The following is an 18,822-nucleotide window of genomic DNA, read 5'->3' on the forward strand; positions in this document are numbered from 1 at the left end:
AATGGTATGGTACTTCCTTAAAAAATGAAACAGAATTACCACATGATCCAGCAATCCCACATCTGATTATATACCCAAAAGAATTGAAAAGTGAACAGATGTTTGCACACCCATGTTCATAGCAACAGTACTTACAATCAGTAGAAGGTGGAAGTAAACCAAATGTCCATTAATGGGTGAATGGATGAACAAAATGTGGTCTATACATACAATGGAATATTATCCAGCCTTAAAAAGGAAGGAAATTCTAACACATGCTACACTATTGTTGAGCATATAAGACATTATGCCAAGTGATCAAGCCAGCCATGAAACTATTATGATTCCACTTACATGAGGTACCTAGAGGGGTCAGATTCATAGAGAGAGAGTAGAAGGGTGGTTGCCAGGGGCTGAGGGGAGGTGGAAGTGAGAAGTTAGTGGTAAATGGGTACAGAGTTTCAGTTTGGGAAGAGGAGAAAGTTCCAGAAATGGATGGTGGTGACGACTGTACAACCACGTGAACACACTTAATACCACAAAGCTGTACGCATTAAAGTGGTAAATCTATGTATATCTTAACAACAAAGGATTTTAGTTAAATATATATTTATGTATATGTACAGGACCATTTGTATGGGATTTTATTTTTGCTCTTGATTGCTTGCTTTTACTAAAAGAATTATACTGCACACATATTCCTTATGTAGCAAATTCTAAACCTTAATGGAGTAAAGAGACCATTTAATTATGCTTAGAATCAGGGAATCTGTGGATCAGGAATTTGACCTCAGCAGAGAAAGGACAGCTGTCTCTTCTCCATAGGGTCTGAGCCTCCTCTGGGAAGACTCCAAGGCTGGAGCTGGAATCATCTGGATGCTTCTTCACTTAACTGTTTAGATCCTCGCTTGGGCTGCTGACTAGAATATCTGCCTACCCGTGGGCTCTCCACTTGGGCTGCGCCTTTGCACTTCCTCGTAGCATGGCAGCTGCATTCAAAGGGCTGCATTCCAAGAGAGCAGAGCAGAGTGTGTGGCATGTTTACAGTGCAGCCTCAGAAGTTACATGGCGTCCTTTGCTGTTCTCAGTTGGGGAGGGAGGTGCCGTGTCGCTGTAGCTCTCTGTGGAAAGTACCACCTGCCATAACACACTGACGAGTTTGCTGCTTGCTTTTGCAGTATTTCATTGACATCCCTAAAAGTCAGTAAAGATGCAATTCTTCCATCTTTCTCATTTCTTTATAATTACTTTCAATTCCAAAAGTAATAGAAGTACAGTAACAAAATTTGGAAAACATGAAAGAAAAATCTATCCAAAACGCCCCTCCTTCAACCAATCACAGTAATTCTTTTTAGACGTTTTATTCCATAATTTCTTCATAATATACAGAGTTTTATTAAGTTTTTTTTTTAATTTCCCCTTAATATATAAGCCCCTCAAATTCACGTCTCAGCACCAAGTTACCTTCTTTATTTTTCTTATGTGGACAAAGCAAAAATAAGAGTGGTGTACACCATGGGATAAAGTCCTCAGGTAGGATTTTGCTCAGCCCGGTCCTACTGACAACCGCTAGGAAAAATCACATCAAGGCTTTCAAGCCGTCCCTCTTCTTTCTCTGAGGGGCATACAGCAGAGATGTTACATTAACACGGATTCTGGAAGAGGAAAGTCATGAGTGAGCCAACCCTTCTGCCACACTTGCATCAGGGACAAGCAGGCAACCCACCCTGATGTGGAAGACCCAGCTTGTGACTGTTCACTCAGTTTTTTGCTACAAAAGCTTCGTTTTGGAATTCCAACAGAGTACATGGATCTCACAAAGTTCAGCAAAACCCACATCTCCCAAACACTACTTCAAACTGTCACTAGTTTTCACTGGCCTGCTATGAAATGAGAAAGATAACGACAAGTGGGTGAGTTTTTCATAAAGCTAAATGGATTCCATTTTTTTAAGCTGGGCTTTATTCTGAGATCATTCCTTTTTTCTTAAATGTCAATATTCATTTTCTAACATAAGTCTGATCAGAGATTTGCTTAGCATTCCTAATTAGCAGAGTAAAAAGCTGGCTATTTGAAAATGAGTTTCAATCATTTGACTGATCTGTGACATCCCAAAGTCTGGGAAACTCTGGTCCAATCCACCAGTCCAGTCTCCTTATGAAGAGCCTTTGGGTTTGATGTATCGTATTTGTCAAAAGAGATTACCTTCTGAGGTGGAAAAAAAAATAACTGCTTGACACGAGAAGAGGATGCAAAAGTCTGGATTCTGCATGTGATGGTCCAGTTTGGTGGCATTAAGCATGTCATTTATGCTCAGAGCCTCTTCAGCCATCGAATCCAGTTAATAACGCTAGCCTGCTCCCCTGCAGAGTGAGGAGGGGGTGAAAGGCTTAATTGTTGGAAGTGCAGATTGCTGTGTAAGTGCCGAGTGTCTCACTGCGCTGGTCCTGGGAGCTTCCCTCACAAAGGCTGCTCAGCGGGTACTTTAATAGCTGGTGAAAAAACATGAGGACGGATACTCTAACGCCCCAAATATTTCCCTGGGAGTCCCTAATTTCAGTGAGAAGAATATTCTCTAATTAAAATGCCGCCACAGAAACTTTTTTTTATAACAAATTGCCATCTAATTTCCCTTTGATCCGTTTTTTTCCACTTGGGCTGCAAGGTTTTACAGAATTTTCCCCAAACGCTTTGAGTCTGCAGTAATTTTATTTCATTCTGATTAAACTTCAAAGGATAAAACACCAAGCCACCAGAAACAAGCTAAGCTTTTTTCCACTTTATTTATTCAGTTCGCATTTTCGGGGCATCTACAACATGCCTGACTTTGTGCTGAGTGTTGGAGATACAAAAAAGAATACATACAACTCGGCCCTTGCCCTCGCTGGGTTCAGTGTTCCCAGGACATGATCAAGCCACAAACAAAATACTGTAATGCAACGTGGTGACCATAGAAACGCCATCACCCAATCATCTTCCTGAGGCCCACGTGTGAACAAAATGGCAGCCCTGGCTGAGCTGGCACTGTAAACGAAACTTAAAGGATGGCTAAAGTTTAGCCAAATGAGGGCAAGAAGGACATTCCAGGCAGAAGAAACAACAGAAGCCCAGGTCTAGGGGTGGGAAATGGCATGGCCTCTGGTGTGTGTGCAGGTGCATGTGTGAGGTATGTCCATGTATATGTATATGTATGCATCTGAGTATGTGTTTGTAACTTTGTTTCCATAATAGGGAAGGGCTAGCGTAGGTACAGGTATGGTCTGGGAGACTTTACTGAATGGCCTGGGGAGTCCCAGGCAAGTTAACCTGAAGCAAGCTGGCAGCATCCTATTACATCTGTGGGTCTTGGGGACAGAGATTCATTAAGTTTGCTTTAGACAACCTAGAGAGAATAAAAAAAAAAAAAAAACCTCTTACATGGGTAAATCTGACTTTAGCAGATGTTTTGAACACACACCTGTTGGAGGCTCTGCTGACACCAGCACTGACCCCTGGGAAGAAAAACCCAAATTCTCCTGTAGAGGTGATCTGAGGGCCCAGTCCAGGGCTTCTCAAGTCCTGATGTTTATGTGAATCCCTGGAGATCTTGTCAAGATGCAGATTCTGACTCAGTGGCCCAGGACTCTGCATTTACAACCAGCTGCCAGATGCTGCCAACACTGCTGGGTCGCGGAGCACACTTTACGTAGCAAGAATGAATGCGCCTGTTGCCCAGTCTGGATGGCCTGCCAACCGAGGCCGACCACTGGGGACTCACTGCCCTCCACTCAGTGCAGAGGCCTCCAGAGGACCACGTTCAGATCCTTCCTGCACCCGGGCACAGGGCCCCGTCCAAAGTGGAAGCGGGGAGGAAGAAGGCAGAAACGGTGGGATGGGGCTGGCACGTCCTCAGAAAATAGCCCCAGATAGCTCCTGTGGCACGAGTTAAGTTGGACACTAAGGGACACAGGGAAAGGAAGCAGGAGCTCAGGGAAGGGCCCGGCAGAGCCTCAGCACCGAACACTGACTGGATGTCAGGGACTGTCTTCATGCTTTACCCAGATGCCACAGTCATCTTCACCCAACGCCCTTGTAAAGCAGACTGTAAATCTCTGCTAACAGATGAGGAACTTGACGTGCAGAGCAGTTCAGTAAATCACCCAACCTCCCAGTGGACATACTTGGAACCACTGTTCACACCCAGGTCTTCAGGCTCTGAAAGCCCTGGTCTTTCGAGGACCACACACCATCTGCTATCCCGTTAATGATGGATGAGAGCCAGGCTCTATGCCTGGCCCTCAGGTGCTCTTGGGTAGAGCCTTTCGATATCTGAATCCAATAGCAAGAGATGTCAGCCATGGTGCCAGGCTGGGAGGAGGCATGTCAAGAGAAGTTGGCATCTGAAGAAGACCTGGTATCTGGAACTGGACCACACTTGGGTGAAGTGGCCTCTTCTTCCTAGTCCTTGGGTGATGCCTCCATGTAGACCAGCCAGGGGTTCAGCACGGCCCTTGTGGTCTTGGTATATGCAGAGGGAGACAAACTGGTTAGTGGGCATCTTAAAGCCAATTTGGATAGAAATGTTGGCAGAAATGGAATATGGACCCGAGAAAAAAGAAGACAGAGCACTAAATGGAAAGGACTCATCTGACAGTGTCCTGAACATAGCAAGCAATCAATAATTGGTAGCTGCTCCTACTGTTATTGTTGTGGGACATTGTTTGTGTGCATTGCTATAGAACCAGCCAGCAATATACTAGGACCATTCTCAGGTGTAATTAGATATGAAATCTTCCCAGGAAACCAAAGTCTGAATGAGTCCAGCCAGGTCACTAAACAAACCAGCTGAAGCTTCAAACTGTGTTCCAGAGGAGCATTCACCCCACAGCATTCTGCAGTCACTAATGTTCAGATATCAGGATGCTGTTTGCAGGCTGTCACTGCTTATGCCCCCTGCTTCTTCCTCATTGGTCTATCATAGTTCAAAAATTGTGTTTCTAGATGCCAGGAGCCTTCCAATAAAAAGAGCCTCAGACTGGAATTGAAAGATCCACTCTGCTGCTTACTGGTAATCTCTCAGCCTCCTCGCCGGTGACATGGACACCATCACACCTGTGCTGCTCACTGCAGGACCGAGAGAGATGGAGTGAGTGCAAGGAGGTAAAAAGTGCCGAGTCCTACACACAGAAAAGCCGTGATATTACCCTGGGATGTCTTGCCATTCTATTCCAATTTGAGAATGAATTCTCTATTTAAAAAAAAGAAAATTTTAATGGAGGTACTGGGGAATTGAACCCAGAACCTTGTGCATGCTAAACATGGTTAAGCATGTGCTCAACCACTTAGCTATTACCCTCCTCCCTCTTAATTAAAATATTGTTATTATATCCTCTTTGGTTCCTCTAAAATGCCTTAGATCCTTTGAGGAACCAGGTAGCATTTATTTACATACATCTATAAAATAAAAGTCTTCATGAAACCTAAAATCAAAATTGCATGTATAGATCTAAATACACCTAATAAGTATGTAGACATATATATGTATGTATACAGTTATATGTATCAGTGTGTATACATATACAGATACACACAGACATATGTATGGTTTCTCCTCTGTACTAAACTCTAAAGACTACTTGTTAAAGCAGGTGAGACGTTTGCACAATTAGTTTAAAAGATTATTATTTAAAAATGGAAATAGCTTAGAGCAGATGACGGGAAATAATTCCTTGCTGCAATTCAAATGGAGGCAGCCGTCTAATTCTTAGAAATTTAGACATTCTTCTAGTAATTTAGCACAAAAATGGGCCTGACTCAATCTGCTCTTCACATTTTAGTCATTTAAAAGGACATCACGGAATTTTATTTTAATGGTAATTGCAAACTCATGCAGAAAATGTAAATGCACATTTCATGATTAGCTTACAGCATAAACTATGGCTTCTATTAATGTATTCCAATTTGTAATTCTTTTCACAGTATGAGATTTGAAAGCTGTGATTAAAATTAATTAGGTTAAGTAAAGTTTATCCCCCCTGAGCACTGCTGTTAGGGAAAAGCAAGAGGAAGATGCGAGCTACATCTGGCTCTGCAGGAAGCTGTGTCTTCACAAGAAGCCGGCTGACTTCTCTCCCCACAGAGGTTGCATGCTGCTTATTTGGCATGTCTCAAGCACCGTGTATCTCCTCAAGGAGCTAACTGAACCATTAAACTATTCTTTGCTGGGCTTACAAAACCACATAGGCTGTGACTCCATCATCTTCAAATAAGGATATTAGATAGATCCATCAATTGTTTAAACATGATAATCCTGGTGTGGGGAAACACGTACACCTGGTAAACCTAAGGTAACGGGGCCACCCAGAACTCAGTACCATAACAGCTGCGAAAGAGAAGCCACGTGAGGGGACAACAATACAGATAACAACTAATCAACACCCATGCAGTGCTCTCTGCTTTGCACGTAATTGTGTTAAATATTACCTCACCTAATCTCCTCAACAATCCGGAGAAGGAATCCTTCCTGTTGTCCCATTTCACAGATGAGGGAACTGATGTTAAATGAGGCGCCCAGGATCAGAGTGTTAGACCCGGGTCTTGTGTGTTCCCGTCCTACACTCCTTCTATGGCTCAGCTGTAGAGCTACGAAAACAAACCTAAACTAAACCTTTAACCTATGCCTTGTGTGTTTTCACAGTAGGTTGAAATTCATTACCAAAGTTCATATGATATGAACTAAGACACAGTTCAACAGCTCCAGAATGGTGCTGCACCTCCCAGTAAGCAGAGCATAAATGTGGAGGGCCAAGACAAGACAGAGTGGAAAGCTGGCACAGGGACACCACTTGTTGAAGATCTTGGTTAGAGTTCCCCAGTCTTCCTCAGATGTCCTGTTGCTGGACGCCCGGCCATCCGTGCAACCCCTGGCTCCTCTTGTCTCCTCTGGCACAACGGAGTCCCAGCTCCAGTCCAGGCCTGGAAATACAGACAGATGACACACGCCCTGTCTGCCCTGCCTCTGGGCTTGCCTGACCCGTGCCCTGAGTCTTGGACCCTCATGTCCCGTGACTCATCCTTCGCGGCTCCCCACACTGCCTGACCCCCTTCTTCCAGGAAGGATTAGATGGTCCTGTTAACTCGTGGTGACATATATTAGCATGCCATTGAGAAACCTCTCCCCTGGGAATTTTAAATGACACCTCCTCCAGTGTAGTAAAGGGGAGCCTTCAAGTGTGGAAAACTGGGTTTCATTTCTCTTCCGCCATGGACTTTGAGTGCAGCATTTAATCTCTTCTTTGTTTTTAAAATCAGTGTTTTTGTCACCAGGACTGTCCAACAGAAATTTATGGGATAATAGAAACATTCTACTTCTGCACTTTAAATGTGGTAGCCACTAGCCGCATGTGGCCATTAAGGCCTTGAAATATGGCTAGTGCAAGTGAGAAACCATTTTTTAAAATTCCCTATTTAATTTCAGGGGTAGAGCAGGTGCTTAGCATGCACGAGGCCCTGGGTTCAATCCCCAGTACCTCCATTAAAATTTTTTTTCTTATTGAATTTTAATTAATTTCTTATTTAATTTTAATTTTAATTTAGATCATCACATGTGGCTAGTGGCTGCAGTGTTGGACAAAGAAGATAGATGATGTCTTAAGCCTCTTTCATTACTAGAGCTTTATATAAAATAAAATCTAAAGGTGGAACCTCTAATTCATATGATAGTAAATGGAGTGGGAAAGACAGGGAGTATGTGGGACCTAGTAATGACCCTCTATATCCAGCCACATGGAAGACACAGGCTCCGAGAGATTAGGGACAGATAAATCTTTGCTTTTAAGGTGGAGGATGCCAATGGAGTTCAGGCCAAGGAAGCCGAGTTAAATGTTCATGCAGAGCCAGTTCCTACCGCATGTTGCTGGTGTGGCGTGAGCATCTGCTAAAACGCCAGCAAGTGAGCAGGACTAGTTTCCAGAACACTTTGCCTGCAGAGGCGCTCAGTAGTCCTGCTCTTTTCCCCTGCTGCCCGTCAGTGAGGGTTTGGTGAGCTCCTCTCACTTCTGCCCACCTGTGAGGAACACATTACACAGAAATATGCCTCAGCTCCGCTGGGGAATAACATTCTATTAGAACTGTCCAGTGACAGGCTAAGCAAATCTGTGAACTCCTCTTTACCAAAAATCCATTCAGTTCAACAAACAAGGAGAGCACTGAACCAGGGAGGTAGGAAAATAAGACATATGAGATGTGGCCCCAGACCCTCGGGCAGGTACAGTCTAGGGGACCGGTGAGAATTCGCTGCCCTGTGCAGCAGTTTAGAGGCAGCAAACCATCATGGGGATGTATAAACAGGCTTAGATTGTTACCTGTCTATTAACATTCCCTACGAACACAATACACTTGATAAGTTTACTGTATTAGCTAGAAGTATGTTTACAGACTAGTAACTTACTTAGGAAGGATTCTGAGCCTATCAGTTAAACACACCTCCCAAATTTTGTCTCTCAGGGACCCGGCACATTGTGGGGTAAAACTCCGGTTGAATTGTTGCCGAGTCAAGGAGAGAATGCCCACAGAGGACAAGGCCAGGTGAGCACTGCTTGATACTCGTAAGGTAGCTGATTCAAGGGAACAACCCCATGTTCTGAAATCAAGGCATCTCCAGAAACAAAGAATACTTCCCTGAAATTCAGGAATTAAACGAAGGATTGATTTATTGATTTTTTTTTTTTTACATAACAGTTCAATTCAAAAACCAAATGGCCTGTGCTTAGAAGTTGGAGAACACAGTTGTGTGTGTGCGTGTGTGTGTGTGTGTGTGTGGTTGGGGGTGTCCTCCAGGCTAGGGGCAGAGTCGATCCGTGTTAAAGGGTGGGAATATCTTTGTTCTCAGACCTGTCCCTTCCCCACACAAAAACATCCACTCTCCATCTGATAGAACTATAGAAGTTAGAGATAAGGCTAGTCTTGCCATCCTAGGTCTTGGAGTGTGTTTCATCCAGCCCCTCCATTTCACAGCAAGAAAACAAGTTTAGAGATTCACATAGACTCTGAGCAGGAATTAGCTCTGCCCTGCCTTTGGCTAACCTGACAAACTAATTCTGCTTAACATGACCCATCCCCGTCCAGGCATCTTCAGGCGTGGGAGAAAGCCTCCAGAGTTCAGAATGCTGCTGTTTGGGTCCTGCTTCCGCACTTCCCTGTCAGCACAGCTGGACTGACTTGGAGAAGGAGGTAAAGGTTACAATTTCCAGCTTTGGGTCAGACATCACATTTCCACAGCTTTCTAGAACTAGTAATTCTGGACAAATTACTAAACCTCACTAAGCTTCAGTTTCCTTTTTAAAGAGTAGGTAGAATCAACTCAGTGCTTTTGTGAGGACCAGATGCAACAGTTAAGCCTTTATAAAGATTAAGAACTCCATAAAAGTTAATTTGTTTTATATTACTATTATTATCAAAAGTTGACAGTTCTGAACTTGTACAATTAGTCTGGGGCTTTAGAAATAGGCAGACTCTACTTTGGAAGAGATATGTGGCCTTGAGGGCGTGACTTAACCTCTCCTAGCTTCAGCTTCCTTCTGCGATGGGGTTGTACATCTGTCTCTCAGGATTGCTTGGGGGGGTTAAATGGTACCATGTATGTAAATGACCCAGTATTGCTTGTATCCAGTGGATGATCCTTTTCACTTCAGCAAATCATGGAGTCCTCTCAGGAGAATCAGAAGATCCTATAACACAGGGCAAGAAAGCCAGTGCCCTCTGTGTCCAGAGTTCTCATTGTGGGTGACCACAGTCTTCTGAGACACCCATGAGGAAGGTGTGATTTGAGAAGAGAATCGTGGTCGCTCTCACTCCTGACTCCCCTCCTGGCAGATGTCTCCTTCCTCCCTGAGTTGAGGTGGGGGCTTCAGGAGAGGGTCCGCCTCGTATGTCCCGCTTCTCTTAACCTCATGCCAGTTCACAAGATACAAGCTCCCTATGCCCCAAGTACAGCTCTCACAGCCAGAGAAAGGGTCCAGGCCCACCCCAGACCTGTGTTCCCCAAAAGGGGCTGCACTCACTCCTGGGCACAGGCCTGTTGGTACATACATTATATTTTAATTTCTTATCCTTTTAGGATATCTATCTTCATGGAAGTTTTATAATAGACCTGATATATTAATACAGTAGTGCATATATACTGAAATAAATGTCCCAAGTGAGGTGTGTGCTTAAAATTATTTTACAGATAAGGGTGTATCATCAAGCAAGTTTGGAGACCTCTGCTCAGCTGGGCAGGACACACACTGAGCCACAGCAGCCCCACAGAGGACGAGGGGCAGGGGGCTGAGCCAGGGGAGCCCAGACAGGTGTGCAGAAACGCAGATGCCTGGAGAATTTCAGAGATGAGAGAGGGGTTGAGCAGGGCAGGAACTGTTCTGAGGATGCCTCCACCCAGGTCAGGCAGGAAGGCCCAGATTCAGGGCCAGGACTGAGGCTGGGAAACATGCTGAATCCTTGGTCTCCACCTGGAGGCACCATCACTCAATGTCAACTCAGCAAGATCTGTCTGGGGTCAACCCACTTCTGGGTGGCTGTTGTCCTCTGAATGAAGTTTTCTCCTGGTAAGTGGGGGCTGTGAACGGCAGGGGTCTTCCCTGACTCTTTACATCGTTAACTGTCCCACGAGCACATCCTGCGTTGGCTCTTTCCCATTTTTTATTTTTGTTTGGTTTTTGTGCGTTTTCTACTTTCAGCACTAATAAGGGATAAGGGTCTTCCACTTTCTGTGGGAGAAGAGGAGGTTGGCTGGTTGGTTTTATTGAAGGGTGGGTGTGGGCATAGGGGCATAAAGGGGCAGAATCCGGGGGGGAAGCAGGGCAGAATGTTTGAAAGCGGAATGCATCAGTTTATACAGCGGTTTCACACTCAGACCTCAAGGCTGCCTAAACCCTGGGTATTGTTAACTTCCATCTTCTAAGAGAGCCTTTAGACTTCTAGGCTGGGGCTTTTGCCCCTATGTTGAATCTCATGGTGGTTCAGTGCTTTGGGGGGGATGATAAAATTGAATCAAATCACATTAGGGAACTAGGTTATAAATCTGTGAATAAAATGTTCATCTTATAAAACTTTGGTGAGGAAGATGTTGGTTCACAGTGATCACTGCACAGGTGGGTCTGACTTGGGTCCAGAATTCTTCCCAGACCGAGCCTTGCTTATTATAACCACTAGGTGGCAGTACAAGCACAGCCTTCCAGGGGTCCCTTACCATCAACGGTCCAGGGCAGTGACTCACAAAGGAGTTTCCTACAACAGGCCAGGATTAGTCAGCCCACAACTCCAGTGTTGTGGTATCAGTTTCACTGTGTCTGCTTATCTGGAGTTTTCTCTGTGCTCTCCAATCTCACCAGAGGCCGCTCTATCTACACAGAGATTATTGCTATTGGACCTTCTATTGAATTAAGTAGAAGAGGGAGGGAGGGAGATGCTTAACGGGGCTGCCCGCCCTTTGAGTACCAAGTCATTGCCACCGTTCTAAGTAAGCAGGGCTGCCTGGGTTCCTAGAAGGGAACATTCCAGGTCTCCTGCATTGTGCCTGGAAACCAAATCGTCGGGCTGTGTAACACCCCGGTCACTTTCGCCCGTGACCAGTTACAGAGTAAGTGCTGTTAACGGGAGACGCAGTGATGGTGAGCTAATTTCCCCCAAATACTGTGTGTGCCGTTCTCGTCACAAAGAATGGCATCTTTAGGGGGGAGACCCATCCTGCCTGCCTCTAGACAGAAGCACCCTGCACCAAAAGTAATTCTATTATTAACGTTAGTTAGTGCATATTGAGCACAAGAAAGCACTGTATACACTTACTATAGACTACCTCACTTACTCTGACCATGGCTGACAGGATACATTATCATTATCCCAATATTCAAATGAGGAGACCAAGAATTAGACCGGCAGAGTGATTTACCCAAGCCAAGGAATCTGAGTGAGGGTCTCTCCAATTGAAAGCCTGCCATTTGTGTCACTCTATTAGTGTTTAGCACATTCTCGAGCTACGTATAGTGTCTCACTCCACCTCTGGCACAGAAAGAGACCCGCAGACGGGCCCACGGGTTCTATTGCAGACTTTGGTGAGGTAGAATAAGGGGCCAAGATGGGGAGCCTGGGCTGTGCTGCCCTCAGCCACCAGGTGGGGAGGGGCAGGAAGTCCCTGCAGGCCTGGCCCAGCAGACAGACATTCAGCTAGATGGGCCCATCCCCAGGGCAAGGGAGGTGACACGGGGGATGACTGAGCTAGTCCAGTGAGGCAGGTGGTTCCACCACGATGCAGCCGGCATAGGTGGAGGTATCCTGTGTGCTTGTCCAGACACCTGCTTCCTAGTGGTCTGATCAAACCTGGCTTGATCAAATGGCAATCACTGCTTCTCCTTCGTGTCTCTGAATGGAAACCCTACTTAAGTCTTAGGGTCAGTTAGGAGGTCAGATAGAGCAATGATCGTGACTTCACATGGAATTGCACATTTTCCTCTAGGTTTCTTTCCCAAAGGCTTGTTCAGGATGACTCTCTCATTGGCCTGCATGAAAATGAGGACACCAGGAGCATGTGGTGAGTTTTTCATAAAACTACGCTGTTCACATTTAGGAGATAATCCTTAACTTTGAGATTATGTCCTTCCTATTTCTTTTTGGTTAAAATGTTTCTCTTAGGAAGCAGTGAAAATTGATTTATATCTTAACAATGTTCCTTGGAAAAATAAAAACTTGACAAACCTATGGAGCGCTCCATTTTTCCTCTTTTTTATAGAAAATTTTACAGATTAAAATCTGGGAGCCCCAGCTCTGAGTGGCCCTGAAACTTCGTTCCCCTGAGCACACTGAGTGTTTCATATACTGCCATCTAGTGGTCATCCCCCACTCACACTCGCTGACTCCTCCCTTTGAGAAAATAAATGGTGTGCATGTGTATGTGTGTGTGTGTGTGTGTGTACACTCAATTAGGTGCCGACAAGCAGAGATGTGTTAGCATGGAAAAATGCAGGTCTTGAAAATTGTGTAGAAATATTCGGAGTGAACAGAACTCCTACTCCCAACCCATGTGGGCAGAATTGAAAGCAGGTGTGTGGGATTAGCACGCAGTATTTTTTCCAACATCCACCACCAAAAGGGCAGCAGCACAAAAACGTTCGTGCTCAGGAGTGCAATCTGCTAATAGGACATGAGAAGTTGTAGAGGAAAAGCTTTCAAGACTAAACTTGAACCAAATGTGTTCACAATGTAACTCATACTTTTTGAACAACAGAGGCATGCCTTCAAACTCTGGGAGGACACATCAACCTCTCAAAAATGGAGGAGTATAGATTTCTGCAAGCACCTGGAGTACTTGGAGACGTGGCAGGGAATGTGGGTTTGCAAATATCAGACAGTCATCACCTTTGGAGTGACGTACGAGTAGACATGGCTGCCCTCCAGCAGCTAGTGTGTGTCCCGGCTCTGTCCCTCATGGCCGCCGCAGCCTCTGGCATTCTCTACCTGCAGCGTCCCGCTGACTTCCTCCTGCAAGCTGGCTGCTCATCCTCTAGGCAAAGAAGACTTGTTTCAGACTGCTAGAGAGAGAGAAAGATAAAAAGAGGGAAAGGGAAGAAATGCAGTAAACCAAGTCTAGGAGAGACAGAAGACTGGTGGTTGGTTCCTTTGAAGGCTTGCATTTGCACTGGCCTTCTGAACCCCAAAAGAGCATGTGAGGAAGAGCCTTAGACCATGTGATGTTCTGTAACTCACCTGAGTTGTCCCAAATTGAGTCAGGGAATTCAGGTTCTGGACACTGGTGCACGAGCCACTAGTCTATAACTTGCTAACAGGTTGTATTCTTTTTTTCCCCATTAAAAAAAAAATTGAAGTCTAGTTGATTTACAATGTGTTAGTTTCTGGTGTACAGCATAGTGATTCAGCTATACATATATATATACTTATTTTTAATATTCTTTTTCATTACAGAGTTATATTCTGAAAGGCCTGCTTGAAATCCGAAATACACTTACAGCTAGAACCGATGAGCTTAGGCTCCCAGGCTAACCTTCTGAGATGCACTTCAGACCTCCTTTGAGCCACCTGAGCTTTTGCGGAGTAGGGCACACTGTGGAGATGCAGAGGTCCTGCAGACTTAATCATTGATTCTTTCAAAAATTCTCAACAGAAATTCCTTAACACATCAGAAGAGTACCTGGGGGGGAAGCTAGAACTAAAGAAATAAGTCTGAATGTAATTAATCACATTTGCCAAGGGGATGTGTTCAAAGAATTCTTAGATAAGACAGCAGCCAATAATTAAAGGAAATACAAGGGTAAAACGGACGCACTACAGGGCCTTTGCTCTGGGCTCTGGACACCCAGGCTTAACTGTGCTCCTTTCAACCCTCACTGCGGCTGTCTGTGTGCTCCAGGGCAGCTCTGCACCCCTGAGGTCTGGCTCATAGTAGGTGCTCAATAAGCATCTGATGAATGGAACTCCCAAGAGCAGGCATAATCTCTTCCTTGCATTCATTCTCTATATAGTAATCCAGTATGGGCTGTGGTGTGCATGTGTGCCAAGCACTGGGGTCAGTGGGGGGCTAGGAGATTGGGTCACTGCTTTCGTAGCTTGTGGCAGAGAGAATGATGGCCCACCAGCGATGCCAACATCCTAATCCCTGGAACCTGTGAGTATGCTGTTACCTTACATAGCAAAAGGGCCTTTTCAGATAGGATGAAGTTAAGGATCTGGAGATGGGGAGCCCATCCTGGATGATCGAGGTGGGACCAATGTACTCACCAAGGTTCTTAGGGGAGGTCACAGTGACACAGGGCCACAAGCCAAGGAATACAGGCAGCCTTGAGAAGCCAGAAAGGCAGGAAACAGATTCTCCCCTGGAGCTTCTAGAAAGACCATAGCCCTGCTCACAGCTTGATTTTTGTTCTGGAAAACTGCTTTCAAATGTCTGACCTCCAGAAGTGGAAGATAACAAATTCACACTGTGCTCCCAGCCACTCAGTTTATAATAATGTGTGACAGCAGCAATAGGACATGAATACGAGCTGACTATCGCTTCTTAGATATTTTGTATAAAGCACACCGGACATTAAAAAAGTAGCCCCACTAAATGATGATAGTAGAGAATGTAAAAAATGTTGATTAGCTCATTCACCTTATGATCTCTTCACAAGTTGGCTTAATAATTCATTCTTCTCTTCACCTGAGTACCTGTGCGAGGCTGTACCTTTCTGGAGTAGCAGGAATTCACTTTGCAGCTTCCAATGTCAGGTCCTGAGGCTTTGAATGCTTATTAAAATAAAAAAATTTCGGTGATAAGTCCCTCTCTATAATAACAACTTTTACTTAGGAAGAATATTGTTCTTGAATTGACAGTCAAGTTCAACTTGGATTTTTGGCCACGGCACTCTAAAAAAATAGAGAGGAGATTTTATTTGCATCCTATTTCTCCAGTGGGGAAGTAAGCATGGATCTGATCAAGTTTGCTTGGCCACCAAAGAGCAAGACTAGAAGCTCAGCCTTTCTGATACTTCACAAGGGCGTTCCCTTGGCCTCTGCTCTTTGTTTTAAAGGTACTCAGAAGAGGGAAAAGAGGGGTTAAACACACAGTAGGCGGGCGTTATTCATTTTGCCAGAAGCAGAGGAGAGGAATCCTGGAGAAAGACTAATGCTCAGCAGCTCTGGAATAAGACAGCCTCCAGTGTTTAAATTAAAACTAGGGGGAAAATCTGACAATTGGATGAGTTTCATTTTGAAACTCATTTAACCCAAAAAGTCAAAACGAAACTCCAGGGGTGTGAACCCACAACAATCAAAATAAAAACAAGTTTTCACAAGCCAGTTGCAAAGCTAAACATAGATTTTTTCAGAAAGACCCACTTACCTTCAAATTCATGACTTTTTAGAATCATTTCAAACATTGTTTTAAAAAAAGAATGTCAATCAAAAGAAAAATAGTTTCGCGTGGGAGGTAAAGCTGGGCGTGTGTTGGGGGTGGGGCGGGGAGTATTTCTCTGACTTAACCTCCCCCTAAACCGTCAAGCTGTTTTTAAATACCATCTGTGGTCACCTGCCCTGCTAGTATTTTCTAATTGTGGTCAAAAGAAGCTGACTAACAGTTTGTGTGTTTACTCCAGGGGGAAACTGTCACGTGCCAGTGCCTTAGAGCACCGCCTTCAGTCACTTTACTTCTCACCTGGTTCACTGGTGCATCTGTGTGAACTCTCTGTACATAATGAGGTGTGTTAATTAAAACTGGAAACCGAAATAACTGGCTGCAGCCGGGGCGGTGCAGACGGCCCTTTCCTTTTCCCGCTCCTCAGGCCTCACCTCTGTGCCCAGGAGGAAGGTGGGGGCGCTGGAATCACCTGTGGCCGGAGGGTTGCCCCGGAAAGATGGCCCCTTGGTTCCTCGCCGCTGTGCGGTGAGGGCTTTGAGCCAGGACGTGAACTGCTGAGCAATTTTCTTATTAAGACGTAAACACCGGAGTGTCAGCTGGAGCTTCAGACTTTTATTTGTGGTGGGCTGTTTTCCTGCCACAGCTGCTGTGGTTTACCGTCTACCTGAGTGTTCAAAACTGCTTTGCAGAATCCACTAGCTGAGCTTCAGATTTGGTACCTCTCGCTCCCCACCCAGCCGTGGTCCCCGGGGATGCACATCCCACTGAGCGTCTCCTCCCAGGCCCTGCTGTGTTCCCATTGGGAGAGGAATCGCTGGTGAACAGGCACCAGTGTTGTCAGACCTGTAGCACACGGTGTATTTCCAGGGATGATAATTTGGGGAAAACTAAGATAGGTCTCCAGACTGCTGTGGAAATGATTACTTTCCAAAATGGACAGTGGAAATCAATCATAACCATGCAGTCCAGGAAAGCAATTGTGACCTCAAAATCCTTAGAATTTTGTGACCCACGCCTAATTTATGCTAAGACAATAATCATGAATATGTAAAAAATTTTCAAAAATAAGCTCATAAATATGTTTACTATGAGTTTACCTATAATTAAGAAAAATGGGAAAAATCTAAATAGCCAGTAGGTTATTGATTGAATAAATTATGTTATAATCATATTCTTGTCATAATTAATAACTAGCATTTACTGAATGCTTACCATGGCCAGTGTATTGTGTATTAGTTTATGTGTGCTATCATACTTAGTCCTTAAAATGCCCCAGGAACTTACACTTCGAGAAGTAAAATTCCTTATCCATGAACACAGTGCTATTATAGTGAGACAAATAGTGTCCCCCCTAAACTCATGCCCACTTGGAACCTCAGAATGTGACCTTATTTAGAAATAAGGTATTTGCAGAGGAAATCAAGGGTCTAAAGATGAAATCATGCTGAATTCATCGCTGAGTTAGGTATCCTTACACGAGAAAAGAGAGAGCTACTTGAGACTCACAGAGACACAGTACAGAGGTCTACGGGAGGATGGGGGATGGGGGCAGGAACAGAAGCGATGGTCTACAAGCCAAGGAATTCCAAGGGTTGCTGGCAGCCAGCAAAGGCTCCAAGAGAAAGGCCTGGGGCTCTCCCCCTGTGCTGTGTAGCCCCTCTCGGCCGAGCTTCACCTTGTGTGTATGATGTCCCATTTGGGTACAAAATCTGAATATATGCATGGAAAAGAACGGGAAGACCATGCAGCAAAATGTTTATTTCTGGGTAGTGAGCATCCAGATGGATTTTAATTTCCTTCTTTTTTACTTATCTGCTTTTTCCTTTTTCAGCACTGAAGGGCAATACTTTTCATAGTAAGACACACTCAGTGATGTCGGAGTAAAGGGGCATCACGCTACAACTTACTCTCAAAATGGTTCAGACAAAAAACTACTCAACATGTACACACACACAGAGAACGTGATAAAGCAAGTGTGGGAAATGTTAATCACTAGAGAATCCAGGTAAAGGGTATGTAGGAATTCTTTATACTGTTCTTGCAGCTTTTCAGAAATTCTGAAATTATTTCAAAATTTAGAAGTTACCGCCCTGCCCCTGTACCCTCTTTCCAGAAAAGAGTCCTAACATGGAAGATACTCAAAGTTGAAACAGAAACAACTTTATAAACATAAATGCCAAGACACTGCCAACTAGTGTATTCCAAGCATCAGAAAAGTTTGTGGAATAAAAGCAGGTATTTGCATTACAGCGAAGATGACTCTCAAGGCGGGGGCGCGGGGTGGGAGGAGGGGGGGAGGGGGAGGGGGAGGGGGTGGGGGGTAGAGGCAGAAAGAGACAGAGTAAGAGGTGATAGAAGAAAGTAATACCCAAAAGAGGTTCCTGTTGAACTGCCGCGGTGGGGTGAGGACAGCAGTGCAACCGAGCCAGCTCCGGCGCCATTTCTGGCATCTGCTTGAGATGGAGCGATTTCAGGTCGGGCCTGGCCAAGGAGTCAGAGGAGGAGGGTTTGCCCGACCTGCGGGGGAGGAGCGTGGCCTGAATCGTCCTCGCAGTCCCTGCAGGCTCTGATGGCAGCTTCCAGTCACCGGTTACTCGTTCCCGAGTGTGGTCATTAATGATAACTATACAGGCTCAATTTTTTAAAATACTATGGAGAGACAAACTAGAAAAGGATTTCTTAGTCCTCTGGAAATTTAAAAATGATTAACAGGGCACTTGATATTTTTATTTTAGTGAAACAGAAAATCTCATTGTGTGCCGTATTTAAAGCTCACTTCCAACTGACCTGTCTAGTTTACCATCTGGGCAAATACAGAGAACAGTATGTCCATCATTTGGACTTACCTAGAGGCGGGAAAAGTCACATTACTAGGTGGCATTATTTCAGATGGTCCTTCTTCTAGCACTGATTCCTCTGAAGATCGGCGGCCATTACAAAAAAAATAACTCAGTGCTATT

General features: G+C 44.8%; 1 long non-coding RNA gene across 1 annotated transcript; it reads right to left on the reverse strand.

The window, feature by feature from the left end:
• Positions 1 to 2,709: 2,709 nt before the first annotated feature.
• Positions 2,710 to 15,460, reverse strand: LOC141578373 (uncharacterized). Its single transcript, XR_012508727.1, has 3 exons — positions 13,369 to 15,460; positions 7,865 to 8,023; positions 2,710 to 6,933 (listed from the first exon to the last, which is right to left on the reverse strand). It is a non-coding gene; the product is annotated as an uncharacterized LOC141578373 (long non-coding RNA).
• Between the last annotated feature and the right edge of the window lie 3,362 nt (positions 15,461 to 18,822).

The sequence above is a fragment of the Camelus bactrianus genome, chromosome 8 (assembly GCF_048773025.1).
Source record: "Camelus bactrianus isolate YW-2024 breed Bactrian camel chromosome 8, ASM4877302v1, whole genome shotgun sequence".
Taxonomy (NCBI): Eukaryota; Metazoa; Chordata; class Mammalia; order Artiodactyla; family Camelidae; genus Camelus; species Camelus bactrianus.